Raw genomic sequence first — 25,987 nt, forward strand, 5'->3', positions numbered from 1 at the left:
ATAAAGACGAGTTTTAGGGATGTGAAACTACAGCTGATAGAGACGATAATGTAAAGACAAATTGCTTTCGGGGACTGAACAAGTGCAGCTTTACTTTGAGTTTGCAATCCAATAAACACAGGAGAAGAAAAAGAAGAAGAAGAAGAAGAAGAACATATCTAACTAGAGCTATGGAATATAAACTACAGTTTAGGAACTTTTAAAAATACAAGGATGTGAAATCATCTGTTATTTTATGGGTACAGGTAATTAACAGTTATCAGTAAAACATCCACATCGTGCGTCCTCACCTAGTATGTGTTGTGCGACCTGTTTTCATTAGTGACATGTAAAATCTCCATCACACAGCGCAAACATCCACATTATAAGTAGGCTAAGTCTGAGCTTGCTGAGGTAGAGCCTCCAAAATGCCACTTGAACGGAGAACATGCTCAGGCTGAGGCACAAATGTGTTCACGATTGCTGACTTATCAGCGCGGGACATTTGGAATTTAAAACAGTTGTCAATACCTGCGCTCACTGCTCTGCACGTATCCCAGGGGCACGACAACACACACACACATGCACACACGACATGCATTCCTTTATAAACACAGACAATGGCAGCAATGTGGTTAAAGTATTAGATTAAAAGGGAAAGCTAAACATCTGGGATCCGAATGACAAAGCAGGCAGTGAGCAGAAGGAGGTCATGGCAAGCTACTGTATATATTGTGTGTGTGAGAGAGGGAGAGATTGTGGAATACACCACCACAGGATCTGGCTCCGGCTTTCTGTTTCTTGGAGATAAAACTGCATCTTTTTTTTTCCATGTCCTCTTTTCTTGGTCCCTCTCCCTCTCTCTTCCACCAGATCTCCTCTCCTCCTCCTCCTCCTCCTCCTCCTCTCTCTCTCTCTCTCTCTCTCTGTCTGTCTGCCTGACCCTGCAGATATGTGAGGCGATGCACGGCGAATGAATTAGCAGAGCAGAGGCCTCAGACAGCCCTTTATGGAAAAGACAGACAGGCAGGCAGGCAGGCAGGCAGGCAGGCAGGCAGACAGAGTACAACGCCGTGGAGCAAGGGAGAGAGTGAATGAAAGCGAAGGGTAAGAGACGGGTGATGAGACACAGGAGCAAAATGAGTGGGATGAAAGGACAGACAGGTGGGAAAAGATGCAAGACACCGTGGGGGAAGACGGAGAGGAAGAGGGGAACGCACTTAAAAAGCGAAGGAGGAACGAGGAGGGGAGGGTGCGATAAACAGCGGGGGAGGGAAGAGAGAAAAGAGAGTGATGAGACGAAGAAGATGAAGACAGTGAGAGAAATAGCGGGGAAGCCTGGGAGAATGTGCGATGAGCGCAGGGAGGGGAAGGAGGGGGGAAAAAAGAGGAGGAGGCGATGAGAAGGAGGTCATCAGCGGTCTGTTTCTGCCTGCATTTTGTCAGCCCCCTTCTGAAATATTCAGAGGAGAAACACATACAAGGGGGTGCGCTTCTGAACCGCCAGCGAACACAATGAAGGATGGGAGCACATGTCTAGCAGCGCACTTAACAGTATGTGAAGCTCACAAGTGTCGAACAAGCCCGTGGAGGAGGAGAGGCAGTTTTCTGTGCGACGCCAACGACGCCCCTGCAGCACGCTCGACAGTGACACACAGTTAGGGTGCGAGAGTGTTTGTTCCAGCATCTGCCTTCATTTCAGAACATTAGGAGTAAATTGATGACAACAATAATAGCAGCATATTGAGAATGATGACGGTCGGCGGTGATAGCCCCGTCGATGCCTGCTGCTGCTCGCTGCTGGTGATTATAATAAAGATGTCGGGGACGAGGACGATGACGATGAAGGGTGCAGCTACTAATACCGATGGTAATGATGGTGATAATGAGGTCAAACTGAGAGCTGCGAAGACGCGTCGAGGGGCGGATGCAAGCAGCAGAGCTGGCAGAGCAGCGAGCAGGATGCAGCAGTGCAGCGCAACCACAGGGTGGAAGGTTTCCTCTGAGAGTCTGAGATCACAGAACACAACACATGCACACCAGCGATGACTGCTGTGTTGTGAAACTAACTGCAATCATTGTGCGACGAAAAGTCAAACCAACGTACTTTTAACCCACAGATGTACAACGGGGGGTTTAACAGACTCTTCAGCCTCTTCATTATGCAATGCACTCAACAAAGGCCAGGCCTAATTGTCGCTTCCACTCGCAGTTACTGCTCAAAATACAGTGTTGAAAAGAAATCAGTTAAATTTGATGTGCCCTAAAACTTTTTTTTTTGAGAAAGTCAAAGGTTTTTATCCTTAATTTCCAGCTCTCAGCTCAAACAGACCCCGTTTCATTTGATTTCTCTGTGCCCGTAACAGTTTCTTAAAGTAGTCTATCATTCCCAATTCTGTCTGATCTCATCACATGTCAGTTAACTCCAAAAGGATTTTTCTAGTAGCAGGATTCAACAAACCCTGATAACATAATGCTGGTTTTCCTGCGCAAATGAAAGCACATTACAGTGTTTTAATGTGTCATCTGTTAAATTAGATATTCAAATGAGTAATTATTTACCGAGACGCCGTTCTGTGAACAATGCGTTCGACTCTGAAGATTTCTTACTGGGGTCTCTCGGATCGCGGCGCATCTTCAAAAGTGGGACATTTCTCTGAGGTTTAAAAATAAGCGTAACCTGATTTCGGCTACATTTACAGTAACATTTTCAATTACGTCACGAGTTGTTATCAATTTTTTATGCTTTCAGTAGACAAAAGATGTCGGTTTGGCTTTCTGTCTGCGATGGATTTTTACTGAAAAAGCAGAACGTCAGAACTGACTGTAATAACAACAGAGCCGAGCGCTGCACAAAGAATAAACTGGGCAGCTTTTGGGAGGCTGAGTGTATATAAAGTATATTAAGGTTAACCTCAGCATTTCTTGGGTGATTCCCTACAGTCATCTAAAATTAAAGAAATCTGTGCAGCCGCTGTTCTCATTTTTGTGCACCGAGAGGCTCTCTTATAACACTCGACGGTAACAGGTACTCTGACGTCTGATCAACAAGCAGCAAAGAAAGAGAATAATCTGTGCATCAAGTGCTTAATCATTCCAACAGTGAAGCATGTGGAAGAGAGGAATTAGGGTAAATCAGGGAATTGATGGAGTCCAAAATACTTGTTTGATCATTTAATTAGTATTGATTGACTTATTTGAATAATTTAACATCAAGTGATTTGTCGTCATTACATTTTAACTGACATAGAAAACCAGTTTGAAGAGCTAATAATAAGCGCTGTTACAAGAGTCCCTTAAAATAAGAATGAAGAATATGCAGACCGACAGACCTTCATCATACAGTACATTGGTTCTCAACCTGGGGGCCGGGAGTTACATTTCCGAGGGTTGCCAGATGGTTGTGATGAAAATGTATTTTTAGACAGGGAAAATAATTTTTATATTACATTGCCTGTATCAGTGATGTAATTTGCCCTGAAATAGATTGTATTCAGATTTGAAAGGGGGTGTCATGAACACCAGCCTGTTCAAACCATTACAGCAACATTATGTGACTATTTTACCTTAAAATATCAGCTTCAGAATCATGTTGACGGTACAGTGTCGTGTAACAGGGTGAATGGTGTCTCTGTCTCAGCCACTCCGCCCCCCCATCACTTGTTTCTGCACTATGTAACTTCAGTGAGAGGGTAGGATCACAGCGTTACCTACATGTTTACTTCAAGATACAAGTTTCAACACATAACACTTATGACGTAATGAGTTTGTTGTAGTTAGCACCTACATTACATCTGACAAATTGTTACAGACCTGGGATGTGTATTTGCGACAGTGGTGTCGCACTCAGAAACTGTGGGGGGCACCAAATCGCACAAAATGCCAATTTCTACAAAATGTTGCTTTAAATGTCCCACTCCATGTGTGTCTTGGTCACCAACAACATATCTAAGACATCCATGTCAACATTTCTTGTTTCTGTTATGTGATCAGGTAAAAAAAAAACATTCTTACACTTTCAGCCGAACTTGAGAAATGTGTCAAAGATTTCTGGCATCAAGTCAATGGAGGTGAATGGAATTTACTCCTTTGTGCTCAAAACAAAGACCAACTTCGAAAAATCTCCAACTTTTTCTGTCTCCTTTCTGAAGTATTGCCCCAGTTGTTCACTTACATAACCCACAAGCCAGGTTGAGAGCAGTTTTAATTGGAATTACTTTCAACCTAAGAAACAAGTCCCCATGAAAACTATTGACAGTCTGAGCTTGAAAACCATGCTTCTGTTTTTCACAACCTTGAACAGCAAGAACGAAGCTTCCTTCATTCCTTTGTATTAGCGACAGAATTTTCAGAGATGGGTATCTCAAAACCTCAGCACGGAAAAGTGAAAATGTCTGCGTCATGGCTACAAGGTAGAGTAAGAGAAAATGTGTGTTTTTGTGTGATTTGGGCGGACCAACAACTGCTCAACTTGTTTTGTAACTACTTAAGGGGTTGATGGATCATAATGTAAATCTGTTCTTCGGAACTGTATTTTTAGCATTTCACTTTTTTTTTTTTTTCTTCTCAATTTCCAGAGAAGTAAGTATTTTCTCAGCAGTAGCACTGTCACATACCATGACTGAGAGTTTTATGGTGTCACTGTTGTGGAGGTGTTAATTTGCATACAGACAGTATTTGACATTTTGCAAAGTATGCATGATACTCCACAAGTGAAAATGTACACAGCTCACAGAGGGAAGGAGCGACTTCAGTAAAAAGCCGCATCACATGTTGGACAGAGTCTTTGACTCAGTATCCTCCTTTAAATCTCTTCTTAAAAACTCAATTAATTGATTGTATTACTATTACTTTAACATTTTTATCTTGTTTATATCTTAAGCCCTGGGTCTAATCTGCTGTTACTATATGTTTTTATTGTAAACACTTTGTAAGTTTGTTTTAGAAAGGTGCTATATTAATAGTTAAGTTATTTTCTTTTTAAGCCACTTTCTACTTCTGGCCCACCACAAGTAACAGCTTCACAGCTTTAGTTACAGGTCACTTCACAAATTAGAATTTGTTTTAATAACTTAAAACAATAATCATTAAATAATTATTAAAAACTTAATGATTTTTATTTATTTTCAATTATTTTTATTTGGCAGTGTTGGTTGGACAAAACGAGCATTGTGAAGGTGCCGCTTTAGGCCAAGAGAACTTGTGATCGGCTTTTCTCACTATTTTCAGGATTTTTACAAACCAGCAATAAAAACTTCCAACACTGTCTGGCTTATATCTTAGCCAGACAGTGTGCGCATCTTACCTGATGAAAGTTTGACAGATCGAAACTGGTGTAAATAAATAATTTAGCAGTAAGCGAGACAGCGTAGGGAGGTTCCTCTCATTGTTATCAAACTGCTCCTTCTTCTGACACACCTGTCAGACGTTCAGGTGGGCAGAGATTTTGTTTGTCACATGGGACATTTTTCAACATTTACTACTTTTACTTTCAACATGTTAAGCACATTTTCTTACAGACCCCAGCCAAAACCACACCATCATAACATTAATCATCCCCACTAATCGTGAATCATATCCCAATCGTAGTATCTGTCAAGATAATCATGATTATTTTCAAGCATATCGTGCAGCCCTAATCAGCACTTCTACTTAAGTAAAAGATCTGAGCACTTTCTCCATCTCTGCTGACAAACGACGTCAATACACACCACACCTGCTTTATACCTTCCCACTGTCAGAATGTGACCCATATGACCGTGTGCTCCTTCTCACCTGAGAAAAGAAAACTTCAGTTCATCTTCACACTTCACTGGTCACCGCCCTTCGTATCTCCCACCCAAAGCTGCCTACACATGATGCCACGTAAAGATTCACCCAAAAAGCTTCTTTCTCCATCTCCACTTTGGATTAACAAAGCCGGCATCCATGCAATTTTCCTAATTGTAGCCGGAGATTCACAAGGCCGATAAGTTCCCGTCATGTTCCTGAGCGCAGCTTTCAGTCTCTGTCATCACATTAGGACAAATCCAACTAAGTGATTATTATCAAGGGCAACAATGGAGTGAACGGCCGAGATATGAAGACTACTGCATATGAGTGTGTGTGAGGGAGTGTGAAGCATAACTCTTGCTCAATAAATTAAATTAACTAAGCCCAATGCAACCTCATCAGTTACAGGCTTAAAATCCTCATCAGGCACTATGACATATTTTCAATTATCACCTCTTCAGCACCGACCTGTCACTGGATATCAACCTGTAAAGCAGCCTGCCCTCTATCTATCATGCCATCTGAAGATCAGGCGTCGATGCACACGTAATCTGTGATGGACGGAAATAAATGGCGATGATAGAAAGAAAGAGGGGAGTGTAGAGGACGACTTGTGTTCCAAACACTGCGAGCCAAGTTCATCAGAGGCCCGGGCTCCAGCACATTACATCTGAGAGGAGACGAGAAATCACATCATGTCCATGGCAATCTCCGGCCCCGCGGGACACCACTGCACTGTGCATAACAACATGGAGTGATGGGGGAGACAGAGGAGAAAAAAGGGAGAGAGAGGGCGGCAGTGGTGGTGGTAGCAGTGTGTGTGTGTGTGTGTGTGTGTGTGTGTGTGTGTGTGTGTGTGTGTGTGTGTGTGTGTGTGTGTGCGTGAGGGGGGTTACAGCTTAACCCTCTGACATTTTAGCCATCAGCGGCAATGCCTATCTCTAAGCCTCACACACGCACACATACTGAGGACTAAGACCTTGTACCGCCACTTGGAAATTCAGTTTGCGATTTAGTGCCTATCCCAAAGTGACCTGTTACAAGCGGTCATATAACACATCCAGATAACATAACCTGCTCAGCTATTTGTCCCGGCCTAACGTTCTAATCTCATAAGCAAATATGATTTGGAGTCTGCTCAAAGCTTGTGGCAACATCCTTCTCTTAATGAAGCAAGAGTATTAAGTGACAAGTGAGGGGTTATCTCTAAACAAGAGTATTACACATGATTATGGCCTCTGTGCCTGCAAGACATAAGGAAAATCTGTGATAAGCGCAAAAAAAGTTTGTTCAATATTGTGATGATGGTAAGACTTGTGATAAATAAATAAATATTGAAGTGCCCGTGTTTGCTCTTGTCTCTTTTCTCCAGCCATTGTGTTAGCTAACCTCGCAGCTGAATCCAAGTTGACACTAATTAATCTGAGGGTAGCTGACAGCTAACTGGGACTTCATCTGATTCGCCAAATGGTTCAAATGTATGGCCCATGTATCCAGAGCTCCAAATGACAGTGCTGTTACCGAAAAGAGATATTGTGTTCAAATATCACTGTGTTAAAAGTACAAATGACCCCTACGACCAGTACTTGAGGAAAAGTCTTTGATATTAAATGTACTTAAGTATCAAAAGTACCAACCCAATCGCTAGAATAAATGTTGGCAGTGTACGTTTCTGCAAACCATGAATAAGTTGTAACTTAACATTTTTTTTATGTTTGCAACTTTACGTTTCTTTAGGTTCAGTATAATGTTATGACAACGCTGTGCTTATGCTCTGGTTAGGTTTAGGCACGAAAAAAAACACTTGGTCGGGGCGAGGAAAAGATCACAGTTTGGCTTAAAATACCTGTTTCTGTCGCCACAAACAAAAAAAGTGTCCCGACTTCACGCCAAATATATGTCTTTTGTTGTTGCTCAAGTAGAGCAAAAGAACCTCAAATTGTAGTTGAATCTGTAGAATCAACTCCCCCCCGTCATCAGATCTCCAGGATCCTTCTTCCTCCATCACCACCACCAGACTCCATTGGGGGGGTTTCTAATTCTACGCACAGCTTCATCACCTCCCCAAATATTACTTCATCACGATGGAGTCTAGCCGCCAAAGACTTTCTCATTCTCTTTTGTACACATGGAAATAAATCTTCATGAAAAAGAAAAAAAATGACGAGTCTCTCCTGATTGAAATGGGGACTGCCATGGTGTTTTTATGCCCAACAAACTAAATAATAAACTCTCTCCGTTTTCATGACTGAATAAACTGAATAACAAACTGACCTTAAAGGACAACACAATTCCACACTGTTTCACTTTGTTTATATGTGGCGGACCCTGCCACCTTTCTAGCTTCAAGCAGTGTTCTTGGGACCTTATTTTCCTCTGAGAAACAGCTTGTTTATTCAGTTATGGAAAAAAATTAATATTTGTGAGTTTGTATTATTACCTCATTAAAATTGCAATTATCAGCATTCTGAGTTTGAATTTCTTCTACAAAACTACATAGTGCCCCTTTAAGACCAACATTTTGGCAACTTTCACTTGCACGGCATCATCAGAAAGTATTATGTAATGTGTATGTAAATAAATTATAGGCTTTATATTGCATACGACTACACGTGGACCTGCAATGTAACTGTGATGCTGTTTTTGCAGATGTAAAGACTCCTGCTGTTCGTCTGCCACATTTATATCTGGCATGAAGGCCGGGAGGGAAAAAAAAAAAAAGATTCATAATCTTAAAATGTTAAATACATAAACATTTGTAAAATCCACTCTCTGCTATTCTCTGCAGAGGACAGTTGGCAGCTCCACTCCGGTTGCTGTTGGGTATAAAGCGCTGTTTGTTTTATCTGTTCCACACCCAATCCAGCTCCTGTGATCTCCTCAAATGGCAACCCTTGTGTTGTTTTATTTTTAGAGTTACACAGGATTTTTGACATTTCACTCGTTTGCCTCATCCTGTGTCGCATGGCGAAATCTTTCCACCGCGAAACAACAAAGAAAATCCCAAAGGTTGCTCGACAGATTTCTTTGTTTCTCCGAGATTCAGGGTGGATGTGTGTGTGTTTTAACCGCTGAGCGCAGGATGTGCAAGGCAAAAAAAAATAACATCTACCATAAATGGAGGCTAGATGATAAAGTGTGACAAATAAAACTGTTAGCATACATATCCTGAAAACCAACGGTGAATGGGCACATTTACTCTGAGCGTGTATGTAAATTTAAAACCTGAGGGGGAAGTGAGAGATTTCCATGTGTAAAGAGGCTGCACGGGTCAAGCTAATAAAAAAATAGGAGGAACAGACTGGAAACAGTTTGTTCTATCTCTGCTTCTTGAGTGCACGGAGGACAGTTCCAGTGAGAGACTTCATAAGCCGCAAATACAGTATAGTGCTGATCCTACAGACTGAGGCAAGGCGAGACCCCATTTTCCTCTCACTTGACTCGACTTAATTAACCAGAATGAGTCAGAAGCAACATTCAGGATTTAAGATTTATCCTTATGGGATTGGGGATCTCTCTCTCTCCCTCGTTCTCGCTCGCTCTCTCTCTATCTCCCTGTTTATGGTTGACTTCGGTGCTAACTTCCTGCTCATTACTTTAATGATGGTGCTACTGTGAGCTTGTGCTCACGAGTGCAGTTTGCTTTTTAACGCTGCAGTTTGGGAATAGCGAGAAATATGCACAACACACACACACACACACACACACACACACAGAAATTCATGCATGCGGCGACAGAAAATCAAATGAAATCAAAATCCCACACATGCATTATGTATGTGTGTCGTAGCCAAAACAACCAGTAGCCTCCTTGAAAAACTTCCAAAATCCAAGATTCTTGCACAGCATGTTTCAGTGTGCAAGTTACATGACACCCACCGTGCACTGTTACCATGCACAAGCAGGTTTGCTGAAAATGAGCTAATGACAGAGGGAAAAGTAAATGGGAAGCCGGGTGACGAGCGATGAGCATCTTTTGTCTCCTCTGAAGTATCAGCCTAACTCCCGACATAACTGTAATACAGAGAAAGAGTCTGACAGACAGATATATCCAACCCCAGCTCTGTGCTTTTGCTTTAGATGCATTATTCATCTGTGTGCCAATTTGGAGGAACCCTCCCAATCCCCCAGCTAGCACCAAAAAGAGGAGAAGCGAGAAAGAGACAGGCGGACTAGAGAGAAAGAAGTCACAGCGAGAGCGTCGGAGAAGGAGAAAGACAGAGAAAGAGAGAGGAGAGAGGAAAACACCAGAACAAAAGAAAGAGTGAGACAGACGCAGAAAAGCGGGCGCAGGAATGGCTCAAACTCTCAGCTGCAATGTAGTGAAACATCCAAACAGGATTTCAAATGATCCAGGGAGACTTCTCCCTATATGTTTTGATATTCCCAGCTTTGCCAGACTCGTCTGTGCAGAGCAGATTAATGACGATTTCCACGCTAAAGACTCTTAACCCTGTCAGAAACACAGAGGGAGCAAAGACCACAGGCCTGAAGCTCGCTTCTTTTAGCCTGAAACTGTGCACTGTTGCTAAATCTCAGTAAAACATGCAGCAGTACGAACGCCTGTGCAAGTATGCTGTCAGACAAACACTTTCATAACTGCACGATGACGCAGGGGACTACCATTTTTGCTCACGGCGCGCTCTGTCCTCGTCTTTTACTAGCATCTCAAGTGTCTTTATAATGTCAGGATCATCCTTTCCCGTACCGCCACATCCACACTGGCATCTGTTGAAGCTGTCCATCCCAGGACAGCATGCCCCAGATTTAACCCCACACAGTCAGCCTCTGTCTCATCCTCACCCCCTCTCCAGGTTTGTTACCTATTATGGCAGCAGGCTGTCACACGTACAGACCAGATCCTCTTTAACATCACAGCCTAGCAATGGTCACTCAGAGAAGCACCTCCTTGCCGTGATGGATGTGTGTGTGTGTTTGAGGGAGGGGAAGGGGCGTGGGGAGGGGTAAGTGTGTGGGCTGGATCAGTGGGATTGCTGTTTAATCTGCTACCGTCTCCCCATAACGGAGCTTTTAGACCTAACAGCTGGTTGCATCCACTACCGAGCCCACGTTACTGCACTAAACAGAGGACTAACAGGCTACCTTTGGCTGCGGACACCCACTAACCTCACTTGACAGTTATACCGTACAGTAATATCTTCCTGTGCCATATCCGGCGTGTGAACATGGGTTCATTATTCCACGCAGCCTTGCTACTATGCGAGGGTTTCTACTGTAGTGTTATGAAATAGCATTAATGAACGTTGCTGCTGTGCAGGGCGTTGGCTCGTGCTCCTCCGCTGAAGGATCTGTCAAACTGTGGAGCTGCTCTGAGGATATGCCTGTCAGATTTGGCCTTATTTGTCAGTTTGCTGTGATTCTGCTCCCTCAGCTTTGTCGTGTCACCGTTCGGATTGCTTCAGAGGGCTCCTGGGAGTCGCTCACATGGAGAGTGTGTGGCAGGCCTCGTAGCTGATTTACATCAGGTCAGTCTTTGCGGAGACAGACAGAATTCCTAAGCTCTGCGAATAACACTAGTTAGGAGGATTTAAGCAGCTATGATAATCTCCCGAGGTGCTGTCATCACAGTCAAGCGGGGCTGTAAAAATAGGTCTCACTCTTCATAGCATTGGCAGTTTATTTGAAACTGTTTAATATGGAGGACTCGCGGCACATTTGCAGGAAAAATGTCAATTTACACTAAAGAAGAGTTATTTTCCTTTAAATATTAACATATTGTACGATTAGATAAACAAAATAAAGGCACGTACTTCCCTGCAGGGGTGGAAGTAACTAATTACATCTACTTTTAATTGAGTACAGAGTACAATTTGAATGAATCTCTCAACCTTTGATTGCAGCAGGCGCAGGTTTGGAGAGGTGATGATGACCACTGAGCAGAAAAGATTTGGAGAAACAGAAACCCCTTTGACTGAATGTCTGCTATTGATAATACATTAAACATTAACGGTTAAAAAGTAACTAATACTCTGAGTAGTTTGAGACTTTGAGAAGAATACTTTGCACTGTATTATTTTTGTATCAGAAGTTTTAGTTGTTTAGAAATATAAGTCATGTAATAGTAATAGTAATGTAACTGTACTCTTACTTGAGAGATGGACAAATTATTAAAAGCACATTTCATGCAACACAACAGACCCACCTTGAAAATGATCACAGCGTCACATTATTCTCAGAAAGTCCATCATAGGCTTCACGATTGTGTTGGATTGTACAGATGTACCCAATAAATTACCTCAATATATACATAAGACACATTTTCTATGCTTCAAGCTGTGTGTTTTATGTGATCAAAAACTAATACATTTCTTTTGCTCAAGATGGACTCAAAAGCATCTCGCAGTCACACGCTCTCCCACAAATCATTTATGTCAGCCCACAGGACTCGAAATCACAACTCGAGTGGATGAAAAAAAGATGTGACGGGGGACTCGTTTATGTGCTCTTCTTTTTTTTTTTTTTAAATTTGCAAATATTTCGCTCTTTCCGTTTTTAAGGGTATTTTTGCACTGTGGCCTTGTTAGGTTTCTGTTTTTAGCACAACAACTGATGACTTCAGGATTAAATGTTCACATAAAATAAAAACACAGAAGTCAAACAAGATGGCACAAACAGAAACACACACACACACACACACACACACGTGCGGACCCACATGGCAGTTCCCAGGTCTCGGGTGGCGAATAATGTTTTCACACTTGTGTGGGGAGATTGCTATTTCTGCGCGGAGCCAGATAACTCAATTATTCATTGCGGATGCTGGTGCACTCACTTTACCTCTATAAGGAGGGGGGGGGGGGGCAGTGTCTTGCTCAGGGTGTGTGTTCCACGTGTGCATGTCTACAGTATGTATGCATCTGTACGTGCGTGTGCGCGTGTGCGAGAAGACCTCCAACAGCAGATGAACTGCTGACATGCCAGGCCACACAGTAGGAAAGGAGAAGACGGGGAGAAGGAAAAGGAGCTGTCATAAACATGGCAATCAAAGAGATATGAAGCGGGAGGTGAGGATCAAAGAGCAGAGGGAGAAGAGGGAAGGAATTAGTTCCCTTATCTTCTCTCTAAGCCAACTGTGCACCTTTACAATCCTCTCTAGCTCAATAAACTGTTACAAAGAAAAATACTTTTTGAATTACCAGCAAAACTGAAACTCAGCTACCGTGGCGTTCAACCTTCCTGCACAAGGAGGACTTTTCATGCACCTTGTGCAGTCGTGCTCCTGTGGTCTGACACTAAAGTATAAGTCAGTTATTGATGCCGCGTACTTGTTATTATTCTCACACACACAGCATCTCACACATTGTTTTTTTCATTACCTTTCAGCCAGACATTGTTTCAACAATAAGCACGGAAACGCAAGACGCGACGGTAGAAGAGAGAGAATCAGCGAGATATGTGAATGAGGTGGTGACCCGGGTGGATTTAAAGCCACAACGGAGTTGGCGGACTGAACGGTACGTGTTGGGTTTGTGGTAGACGCCCACAGACCTTTACTCAGCAGAGTATAAAGGCCACGGATCCGTGTGTGCTGCCGTTTGTCCGCAAACAGCTGCTGAGTGGTGCCCCTAGAGCACATTTATCACCCCTGACACCATATGGAGTCCTGGGAGGTCCTGAACAAACACACTGCACACAAACATGGCCTACGGACACAAACACGTGTCCACATATGCACACGCTGTACATGTAATTAAGGACGATTACATGTACACAGACAGCTCTGAACAAACTATTAGACAGGGAAGATTTAAACCCGTTTACATGCACGCACACACAGAAACACACACAGATAAACACACATAGATACATGTGTACAACTAGTGATTGACCAATGTTTTTTTCAGGTCCGATGCCGATACGATACCGAATATAAGTAATAAAGGAGACCGATAACCGGCATACATTTGTAGTAAAATCGAAGATATTTGTGTCAAAATTTCGAACAAGTACAATTTTGAGGTACTTTAGTATTACCATTTCCTGCTACTTTGTACTTCCACTCCATTGAACTCCATTTATTTGAGAACCTAAGGTCGTCAACTTTAGTTACCAATTACTTTGCAGATTCAGATTTCAGTGTTTATAGGCTAGTACTTGTGACATGTAACCAATCAGATGGTGTTGTGGGCGGGACATTGAGTGAGGACACAAAGCGGTGACTACAGACCAAGCATCCAGGAAGAGCGCCAGTCTTTGGAGTCAGCATTCGCAGTGGTCAAACCATGTTATTACAGCGTCACGTGGGACACTGGGACCCAAAAAGACTTTTTCCCATAAGCTTTAATTGGGAGAGAAGCGTCTGTAAAACGGTGGATACATTTATTTGAGCGTCTCAACCCCTGCGAAATGACTTGTTTCACTATCATAAGTAAAGTCTAGAAGAGCTGCATGATTACATTTTTTTCTTTTTATCCCCATTTAAGTTAGCCGGTCTCGGGTTAGCATGCTCTATGGGCCACACAACACGGAATACCTAGGAAGTCGGGCTTTTTTAGCTTCCTGCACCGCAGAGCTTTCATAGGAATGATGAATGCTGTGACCTTGTCTCATTAGACATCCATGCTACGGGCAGAAAAGTAAGTAAATTAATTTATTTTATTTGCAAACGGACACAAAGAACACTGACGCCAATTAACGAAAAAATGCTGAATATTGGCCTCGATAATTGGTCTATCTGCATGCAACAGAATTTATAAGAACATTTTTTCCATATCTGCACATTTAGCACATTTGTTGCGTCTAGCAACATCAATCTTTCACTTGAAACAAGTGAAAATGTGCCCATGTATGGCAGACACATAACTCTTTGTCACTGGCAGTCTATCTCTGCTCGTGCCGCTGCCCTTATTTCCCCGAGGACAACTCCGGCGAGCCGATTGGAGCAGTTACACATGTCAACACTTCCATGCATCCATTTACCACAGCACACCCGCCCGGTTGCTCTTTTCATTAGCTTTACAGTCTGTAACTCTCACGCAGACAGCGCATGTAACTGTACACGCCCACACATACAGTGCAGACAAACTTAGCCATCTCATTTAAGACGCACACATGCATTCACACGCACTTCCCTCCGCTTTAATCTTTAGGGCAGGCAGAATCCATGAGTGATTTATTTTAAACCGTTCCCCGGGGGTTTTACAGGACAGAGCCGGTACTCAATCTGATCACAGCATTCGCCTTCTATGTCAGCAATTTATGAATCCTCCCCCCTTCAGCCTGAGTTTGTCAGGGTGTGCATGTGTGTTTGCAAGCAAGCTAATGAGGGATGGGGGGGGGGGAGCAGACATGGAGGGAGAGAGAGAGAGAGAATGGGGGAGACACTGGAAGAATGAACTGGAACTGTGATGAGTGTATACTGTAAGTTAGCATACAGTCTGTGGCACACGCCCCCGTAGTTTTGGGTGAGTCACTCTCTGCACTTGCAAGCTTGCATCCAATCTTACATGCCTCAATATGCAACACATTTACTGTTAGTGTGTTCGTTTGAGCGAGCCCTTCGGAAAGCACAACGTGAACCTCGATTTCTCTTGACACAACAAAGCCAAAGCGCGACACACCCTTCAACAGTCACGCTACTATCTACCATTCAGGATTCCAGCACTAAGTACCATCCAGATGACTGTGTCCAATTTTCACTGGATATTCCATTTCCATTTGAAAGGTGGTTAGTGCCCATTGAGCAGTGTTATCGTGGCCGTGCAGACAGAGCGAGGCTGCCCCGCTCCTCCCAGCCTCAGACGGAGGGAGCCATCGATTTGATTCAGTCTTAAAAGCCGGGTCAGCCTCAACAATGGCGGCTTGTGGAAAAACCATTACCCCAGGTGAATTCTGAAAATGTTAACCCACATGCACGTTTGCCATCTCGCCGCCTTTCTCTCTCCTTCTCTGACTATCCTACACGGCAGCGCAGATGGAGAGCAGACAGCAGGGAGAGCTCTGTGGGTTGCTTCTCAATGGAGTATGCAGGCTCTTCTCTAGGTGACTCATGCTGCCTTTCTTTACACTTCTTGTCCAAGGCCACCTACCTTACACCTCCACTCTAGCACAGAAACTGCCAAGTTACTACGCCTGCTCATCCATTACACTACGCACAGCCTCTGACTTGGTGAAAAAGTCGCAGATGACTAATGTGATCCAGCCGAAATGCCTGCTGCTGCACTGGAAATGATACGTGGTGTTTAAAGCTGAAAAGCCGTATTAGTTAGAATATCATTATTTTATGTTACTTTCCTGGTTGAGTGGTGTTGGATGTGAAGAATGGCATATTTACTGTGGTTGGACTGACTGTCAATGCGATGCTCTTCAGTCTCAATGCTCTGGGTATTTGTTGCAGCTCACAGCAGACCCGATTCAGAACTGTTCACAAACTGGGTTCACAAAGCAGAGAGAGATGCTGTTTCCACCATTGTTGAACTCAACAGCAAAGCATGAATGTTGGATGTCTTTAGTGATTAATTCAACTGAATCACAGGCTTCAACCACAGCCAGAGTAATAACAATTGTAATTCAAAATCCTGCTGCTTGTTTTTGTCAGGTCCTGTACAAGCTGATATCAGCATCCAGCTGAACTATCTTTCATTAGCTATATGTTCATGGTGTATGCATGTACTGTATACAGTAGCTATATACCTGGATTTAGAGTTACTAACTACAGATTATCATGATGTTTATTATTGATTCATCTCTCGACTATACTTTATAATTTCCTATAGCACAAGTTGACATCTTCAAATGTTTTGTTTTGCCCAACCAACAGTCCGAAACCTAAAGATTTTCAGTTTCTTATTACTGATCAACTGGTACGATTTTTCAGGGCCAACACCGATAGCAATTATTAGTAATCAAGGAGAACAATAACCGATATTTAGAAATGATAAACATTTACAACTCCCCTGCAGTTATTTAAAAAACTTTAGTTGCTAATTTTTAGTTATTTTGCACATTCAGATTATTAATAGTTTGGGATTTCTTCAGCCGATACCGCTAACCTGTAATTACCTGCTTCTTATGGATAATACCAATAAAATAACCAAAAATAGAACATTTATCAATTTAAAAGAAGCTCCTTACCTTCAGTATGTGACTTGATGATATTCCACAGCTCTGCTTATATTAGAACTTGTAGACTTTTCCCCTCCTCTCTAAACCCCTGTGGGACATGTGTCGCAAATTGCAATTGTGTTGTATTCCTCTGAAACTGTAGAAACCATCCACACTGACAATCACATGTTCTTCTTCTTGTCCTAGTCTAATTTTTTTCTTTGTGTTCATCGGCAGATCGCAAATCAACCTCAAAGGTGCCTACCATCATCTACTGTATCGGAGTGTGGAGATGCTGTGCTTGTGAAATGGATATAAGCAATTTGGCTTCAGATTATCGGATCTATTTCATTTAATTATCGGCCATTAACCGAAATTATTAATTTTTATCTTACATCACTATTAGTAGTTTATTATCATTCGGCATCGGAGCCAAACGAGGGCATTTTGAAATGAATTTATTTTATGGGCAATCTGACAGAAACTATCCCCCCGAAGATCTGTTAATCTGAAAAATGCTAAATACAGGATCTGATAATTGGCTGGGCCACTAATCTGTCGATCCTTATTTCTTACCACATGTGACGAGAACTTCAAGTCCTCACATTTGATGAGCCAGAACAAGCAAATGTTTGGCATTTTTGCTTGAAAAATGAACTAAAATGATCAGTCGCTGATAAAACTAGTGTATATCTGTGCCTAGTGCTCGGGTACAGTTAGTTTGGCTAAGCGTGTGTTTTTGTTTTTTTCTAAATGTGAGTTTCTCAACAGTGTTTTGATTCCAATGAGGAAAAACATAAAAGGGACCAAAAATAACATCACATTAATATTTTACAGTGATTGCTGCTCAGTATGAAAGAAGCAAATCACATCGGCAGCGATCTCACTCTGTGTTTGACCTGCTGGCCTTGCACATTTGGCGACAGTGAGATGTGTGTGTGTGTGTGTGGCCGTGTGTGTTGGGTTAATATAGTGCAGGGCTTCGGCTAATTAGGTTAGTGCACGGTTTGGTTAATTGGGTTAGCAGAGATTCCATGACAGCTACCACGCTGACAGAGCCAGCTTGCTATCGATCCGATGGGTGAGTGAAGGGGACAAACACAGCAGGTGCTTTCATTAAACAAGCGCCAGCACATGCAAACACGACGAGCTGCACATGCACATCCACACTGAACGTGTCAGATTACACAGGAACTCACGGCGTCTGCTCGATTATGACAGGGAGGGAGGGTGGAGGTGTATGGATCCCGGCAAGTAAAAGTGCTGAAAGTGATTTACAAGAACGGTAGCAAATGGCTGAATAAATATGGATTTGTGTGAGTGTGTGTTTTTGCATGAAAGAGAAGGAAAGTGTGTGAAGGAGAAAAAGACAGAGGCCACTTGGGACCGCAGCTCCCTTTCATGTGGAGGTGAATACATAAATAATAAAATTAAATCATCAAAAACAGCCCAAAATAGTCCCAACGCTTCTCTCACTAACACACACACAAAGAATCGCACGTCCCACGTTCTTCAAAGTTATATTAGCTCAAATGTAATAATCTATATATTAAAATGTCAAAACGACGACGAAAACACAGCGCTAGTGAAACAAGAATTAGAAAGACCTAGGTGTGGAGATAGCAGCCTCCCTGATTAAAAATGTCATTTTACAATAAAAAAAAGAATCATCAGGAACGCGGTTGTGTAACTTCAGGCTTTGATATGCTGCTTGCGTCTGTAGCTACCGTTATCTGATGGTAGCTGGGTGCAATCTGCAAGGTGTCGGGGGAGCGAGGCACTAAATAAAGACATTTTCAAGGTTTTGAGGCACCAAGACATCTCAACCCCAGTTGTGTCACTTCACTTCCTCGCTTAACACAATCTGCTGCCTCCTGAAATAGCTCAGTGTTTCTCTGAAGCCAGGCTCCTGACTTAACACCAAGATAGACAGATAGGGTGCATGCAGCAAAAAAAAAAAAAGAAAGAAAAAAAAAGACGACGTCAATGCAAAAAAACCCACAACATCCACCCTGTGATGAGCACACAAACCAACTGCAAGATTCGGAGACTGATTTTGTGTGATCCTGCCGGTTGTGCTGCCTGATACTAGTTTTGGCTGCTTAGGTTTTGATATGGCGAGATCACACACCTGTGACAGCGTGCGCAACATTTAAGGCCTTGCGACATAAAGTTTATGACCTTTGTTTCACTTTTGGAGCAGTTAACTGACCTCGCAGAGAAAATGTCAGGTAAAGAGATATTTCCAAACCTTGAAAGTTGCTGAGAGACGAAAACCTAAACCTAAATGGATTAGCACCGTCTTGCTTATGTTTTGATTTTTTTTTTCGGGGAACTATTCTTCAAAGCCAAAGACAACCTCTGGAGTGGAGTTCAGCCGATGTGATCTCTCTTTCCACAAGCCACTCTTATTAAGCAGCACCACTAAAAGCCGGAGGATTCTCTTACTAAACCAATCAATAGGATCTGCCTTGCCATGCTCCCAGGAGCCCTCGGCTCCACCCTTCATTCTTCCTCCGGCTTTCACTGTCCCTCCAGTCTCACTCATTCATGGCCGGCGAAGAGAGCGAGGTGGATGCTACTGCGTCTGTGTGCATGCGCATTTGTGTGATCCTACGCACCCGAGACGGATCTGAAATCAGACGCATTGCTATTTCAAACCTCAGGAGGTGAAACAGGTGAAAGCGGTCCTCTGAGGCAGAGCTGAGGAGCAAACCGCCTGTTAATGAATAAATAAACACAGCAGTCGGCATGAATGCCCCGCTGTCCTCGCGCTCTCTGAGTGCAGAGGCTGATCTTCCATCGCTAACACCTGTGCGACTGTCAGAGGAATCGATAAACAGCTACTGTTGCAAAGGTGAACTCGCCCACTAGCGCACACAGACGTGCCTCCGCCGGCCGCCTGCGTCTCAAACAGGAAGAGGCATTAATGATGGAGTGGCACACCACGTATTCATGTTAGTGCCATGACAGTTTTGCCAGTTAGAGAGAAACATACAGAAATAGGCGTGCTGTGAATGTGCAAATACGGACAGATGGCTCAGGAAGGTGTAGAAACACTTGCAATAACTCAGACAAACACGGTCGTACAGTAAACACTACAACACATCCTATCACACTCCACAACAAGTCTGCCCATTCTGAATTCATAATCAGTTCATTGACATACAATAAGATACAACAAACTGCATTTGAACATGTAAATTACCAACTCGCTAATTATTCTCTAATCACAGTTGTCTTCATATGAGTGTCTCGCTGACATGTTAGCTCACACGAGGGTTTTTTCATACAGCGATCTAGATGCTTCACATGATGGCGTCATTGAATTATCTCCATGTGCTGATGCAATAGCCCATTACTAACTGCAGTCGCGCTCGCTAGCTGACGGAGGGAGCCTTATCATGAGTAGTGCACACTCATACTGCTGCTCTGGGTTGTAGCCGCTCCGTGCAGTTAGTCAGAATCTAATATTACATTTCCTGAGAAGAAGTGCAAAGCAAAGTCTGATGAAACACACCTGTAGCCCGGCGAGTCGCTGGGTTGACGCTCAGCCCAAATCAGAGCATGAAAAGTGGTTATGTAACGGCCCCCCCCCACCCTTTCTCCCCTCTTTAAAGCAAGAGCAGGCAATATTTTTATGTTTAAGTGCGCCGATCTGACGGCATAAAACACAAAGCAGGAGCGCAATAGAGAAGAGCATCCTGTCTCTGCTAATGAGACCCAGATGATTCGCTCTGTTTGCGCAGATTAAACTGTTGTTGGTATAAACACTTCTCCACCCAGAAGAAATGACAAACTTTAAGAATGAAAAACAACACCGTCTCTTCTTTTTTGGGTACAAACGCAGAGCATCCTGCTGCACCGTTGGCTGTGAGGCTTTTTTCAGTGAAGCACTGAAGACTGGACTGGAAACGGTCCGACAGCCAGCAGCAGAAAACTGAGGTCACGGTGTTGCGTGTCCACAGAGCAAAAAAAAAAGGTCACGCTGAGGTCAGATTTCCTTAGGTCAATAAAAAATAAAAAGACACAATTGGACATTACTTCCAATTGTGTCTTTGCACACTTGCAGTACACATCTATGCACCTCGGCCCGAGCAGAAGGAAAGGAAGCTGAAGTCGTGCTGGACATCTCCATCTGCATGTCTTCATCGACTTCTTGGACACTGAGTCCACGCTGAATATCATTTTGGCCGCCACAGCTGCACTAAATTTGCTTGAACTCCCCCACGTACTTAAAAACTAGAGTGGCATGCTAGCTCCAGTTTGTGCATCTCATGTATTGCCATTACATTCAAGCCAAAGAGATAAATATATGATTTTTCCAAAATAATGAATACCTGGGGCCTCGTTAATAAAACGGTCTCAAGTATGGCTTGAGCATAGAACAGCGTATGAATGTTTATTTATAAACCTCACTTTGATGTGGAAATGATCTTATCTCGAAGCAAAGTTTAGACTTGACGTAAGTGATTTTCCAGCTGGTGATGTCGGGGTATTTTACTTTGCAACAGATGCGTCCAAGCCTGCAGTGAACTTTGCATGAGCTGAAAACTACCCACTTTTTAGTACGCAGAAAAGCATGGCAGTGCAATCTCGTCTTCTAAAAAGTTAGATTTTTTTCTTTTGGACTGTGGCTATTGTTGAATAAACCCTTATTTGTGCTGGCATTATATAAGAGGAAGGGCAGGTGGCGTTAATTGAAGTTAATTTGAAGATTTATAGCTCACTGGTGCGTAAACTACACATGGGATTCTTAGAACCCACTTAAGCGTGGTTGTTTTTTTATCCTCAGCATCCTCTATTTATTGAACGTAAGCACATCGTCTGAAATGATCTTAAGACTAAATTCAAGGCCCCTGATGATCTTCTCTTCTCTAACTCTTCTAACCGATGATAAAAATATTCAGTCTGTTGCATGCGTTTGCATTGTTGTGCCTGTATTTTCTAATCCAGGTGGTCGGAAATAACATAATCCTGGCTCAGGACACAAGTAAAATATCGATCCTTTTCTGTATGGAAATATATAATATTAAATAGAAACATCAATATATACTAATATTACTGATAGTGAGGTTTTAAATGAGAGAGATATGTCGTCTAAAGCCTGAGCGATATTTCAGTTGGCAGATATTATCGGCCAATATCACAATATTGGAGATGTATCAGTATCAGCGTATATGTACATATATATACATATGTTGTCTGATATACACCTATATGACAACTTATTTTAATGGGGTAGTTCATAATTATTACATTTCCAGTGAAGATAACTGTTCATCCTTGTCAGAATAATATTTGCTATAATATTTGTATATACATTTGTAGGCACAACTTGGAAATAAGATGACAAACTTTTTTGCTAAGGACGGAAAAGTTTTTCATCCGCATGGTCCTCATGAGTATTTGAGGATTTGCAGGACTCTAGACTCATTTTTCACAGTGGTTGCACTGGTGCCCCTAACTTTTTTATTTAGGTGCACCTAATAATACATTTAAATTTCATGTCTAAACACATTATTTTAATGATTGTAAACAGGAAAAAAGGTGCAAATGCATGTTTTTCTTCATTTAAATCACACACAAGTATGTGTGATAATCTCAACTGTTTAAAACATAAACTGCAGACTTTCAGGCACACCGTGTGACCAATGAAAATGTTTTGTCGCACTCGACAGATTTTTGGATGCATGTTCGACCATAATAGTCACAGCCTGGAGCCCTGGTTTTGGAAAAATACCTTTAGAAGAGAGGCAAGTGTCCACCTTTAATTTACAGGCTGATGGGGATACATTTACACCCCCTCACCAGAGGGCTGATAAATCAAAGAGCACTAGTAATACAACATATGCCTTGAGGGCTAAAGGAATATTTTTTTTGAGTGAAAACCATAATTCTGAGCACTAACTTCATCTGCTGCGAAGACCTTGAAAGGTTTTCAAGCTGTTGATAGAGTGTAATGCACAAGCTTTAGGACCGGAACATCTTTTCTCTCAGTTCACAAGGAACAGAGGATGGAGAATATTTTGTACACGTGATAAAGGACCAGCGATGTTCAGAACAAGAATATCATTAGACGTAATGAGTTAAACACGTCTGTGTCAATCACATGTTTTTCTTCAACGCTTTATTTATTGTGCTTGCTCTTGTACATAATGATGTTCAGGGACATTATGCTGTAATACTGCTGAGACATGAATCAATACTTATGAATTACAGTGCTCCTACTCTAATGGCAAGTTACTGCAGTGCTGCACCTAGCCTGAAATGTATTTAGTGCGCGCTGAGATGACAGATACTAAACTATCCCGGGCGCTTAACAGGATTCTGTGTAATTATCCGTGAAATGGATTGAAAGGTAAGGACATGTGACACAATAACTGGTGTGAAGTATTAGATAAAATGTACCATAGTGTGAAAAAGATGAAGGTCTAACCATGTCCTTCTTCTCTTCATGTTTCTAAGAGGAGAGCAATTCAGAAACTCACCAAAGTGCTGTATAGATACTTTCTTGATATCTGGCAGAGCTGCTGAAGTGATGATGATTTTCATTATCAATTAATTTGCCAGTAAATTTTTACAATCGATCAATTCTTTATGATCAAATTTTCAGATTGCTTCTTTTGTCCAACCAACAGTCACAAACCCAAAATACTCTCATTTACAATGATTAATGAGGATGAAAAGCATCCAATCCTTACATTCAAGAAACTGGAACCAGTAAATGTTTGTCAGTTTTGCTTGAAAAGTGGCTGAAATAATGAATCAATTGACAAAATAGTCGGCGATTCATTTTTCTTTCGATTGACTAATCGATTCATCGAATAGTCCTTGCATCTCTAATCTCCGCTGATCTTTTTCTGTTTAAATGTGAGCTCATTGTCAAGGTTCAGTTCACACTGGGTGACACAGAAGTTAAAAAAAAAAAGAATTCAAAGTCATTTATCCCACTTTTGCTTGTCATCCCTTGTTGACTCATTCTCACTCTCTCTTTCTCTCTTCAGCGCCCATTTCCTTGTTTCCTTCCTTGGCCTCTGCACTGCCTCTTATTGCCCTATACACAGCATTAATAATTGAGTGCATTTTATGCAGACAGTGAGTTTTGGTGCCCTGAGCTCTTTGGTCACGGATCCATGGCACTAATGCTGGGTGGCAGGCCAGTTTGAGGCCCCGCACTCCAAGTCCAGCCGAGGGCACATCTGTCTGGCTGACTGGCCAATCTACGGCACCCCCGATCCCTGAGCTATTATGCACACACAGCTGACATGCACACACACGTGTGCACATGCACACTTAGAGGATTCACGGACCATTTACTCTGTGATCGGCAAAGCTCACATCACACTTTTGCACCTTTTCTGGACAACCAAAGGCCACGGACAATGACTGACATTTTCAAAACCCTAAATATCTGTGAGGCACTGTGTCCTCTGTTCTCTCTCATAAACACCATGATTCTCACTCAGACACACCATCACACACTCTCTCTTTATAATGACAGAATGGAAGAGAGTATGAAGAATTACACTGTAGGAAAGAACAATGGTGTGCGAGTGAGATTGAAGGTGTGTTTGGTCAACAATGGTAGTGTGTGTGTGAAAGACTATAATTGTGTGTGTGCGTGCGAGCATGATAACCTATGAAAAAAGAGGGCTTAACTGTGTGTGAGAAGAAAAAGACTGTGGCTGTGGTGGGTAATGGTGTGGTGGGTGGTTGCATTAAACAGGACATCTTAAATGCTCAGTTTCTGATTGGCTTACAGGCCTCTTGAAAAAGCCTACGGTAAGCGGCATTCCTACCAATGTTTTAAGCTTCAAGGAGACTCTAAATCAAGTCTCAGAGCATTGAAGGACAACTTAAAATTCACCAAGTTTTTGGGAGAAACAGCAATGTCAACTAGAACTATGATACGTCTGATTATTTAGCTTCTATGCTTCGTGGTTTCACATGCTGCAAACCAACCAGGAACTCAAGTGCAATATCATTTACATTTCAGTCAAACACAGATGTTCTAGGTAACATATATTCTCCTGCATGTAGTTTACTGTCATTGTGTTTTACACACACTATTATTTTCAATCACACACATTACACTACACACTTTCCCTGTAGTACAGTCACTAGGTGATTTGTTAATCCCTAACAGGTGAATGGACCTGGTTTGTTTCACTCTCTTGGTTCTTCCATTGTCGGGGCTGTAGATTCTAACAGGCACTAACCTCAGTCAGATAACGGATCAATGAGTCAGGCTGACAAACATCCACTCTGTCCCTGAACTCCCTCTGCCAGTAGGGGATGAAGAGGAGGGATGGTAGATAAGGCTGGGTGATATGGCCTTAAAATAATATCACACATATATAACTCGATATTTTGTAATCTCCTCAAAAGCACTTCATTAATGCTCGGATGGGGCAGCAAAATCGAACATCGCAATGTTTTTGACCAAATAGGCCCTTCGACAATATCGTTGGTATGACTATTGGTACTTTAACAAAATACCATCACAATAAGATTTCTGATAAATAATCATAAATCATGTGGATATAATGACTAAGTGGGTAAAGACAAGTATTAGAACAAGTGGAACAGCCTGGTAAGTTCAGAAAATGACATCACTTTGCTGTAATGCAGACTTTAAAACCAGGAAAAGACAACACTTACGCCACATAATGATATCCAAAATCTAGGACGACATATAGTCTCATGTCACAGTAATGATATAATACTGTATGTATTGCCCAGCCTTAATGGCAGGCTAACAAGGGGGATGTATTTGGTCATTTTGCTAACAAAGGGGGATCCGTCCTCATCACCTACTGAGCACATATAATATATATATCATATATTTTGTCTTGTCTACTTTGCTAGGTAGCAACATGCGCAACGTGTCCGCAGAGTGAGCCTACGTGCTGTTTCCCTCCATTTTCTTCTTGTTTCTGTATGAAAGCAGTAAATTTATAATACTTTTTACATACTCGAAAATTCTCTTCGCTTTTAGTCTAAACATGTTCAGAGTATAAAAGGACTTGAAGACATTGTGAAGACAGCGCAGGCCAGACCTGTTCAACTAGCGGCCCGACAACCTCATTCCAACCCTTTGATCATTTTGTTAGAAGGATAATTAGCCGCTTCATTAGTTGCGTCTGTTGCTGAGCACAATAATACTTTT

At 42.3% G+C, this 25,987-nt stretch overlaps 1 protein-coding gene across 1 annotated transcript in view; it reads right to left on the reverse strand.

Annotated features, from left to right (window-relative positions):
• The window catches only part of LOC311264901 (uncharacterized protein), a 43,521-nt gene that overhangs the window by 14,584 nt on the left and 2,950 nt on the right, over positions 1–25,987 (reverse strand). The gene's annotated exons all lie outside the window — the stretch shown is intronic.

Source organism: Pagrus pagrus (genome assembly GCF_965226575.1).
Source record: "Pagrus pagrus genome assembly, chromosome: 11".
NCBI classification, from domain to species: domain Eukaryota; kingdom Metazoa; phylum Chordata; class Actinopteri; order Spariformes; family Sparidae; genus Pagrus; species Pagrus pagrus.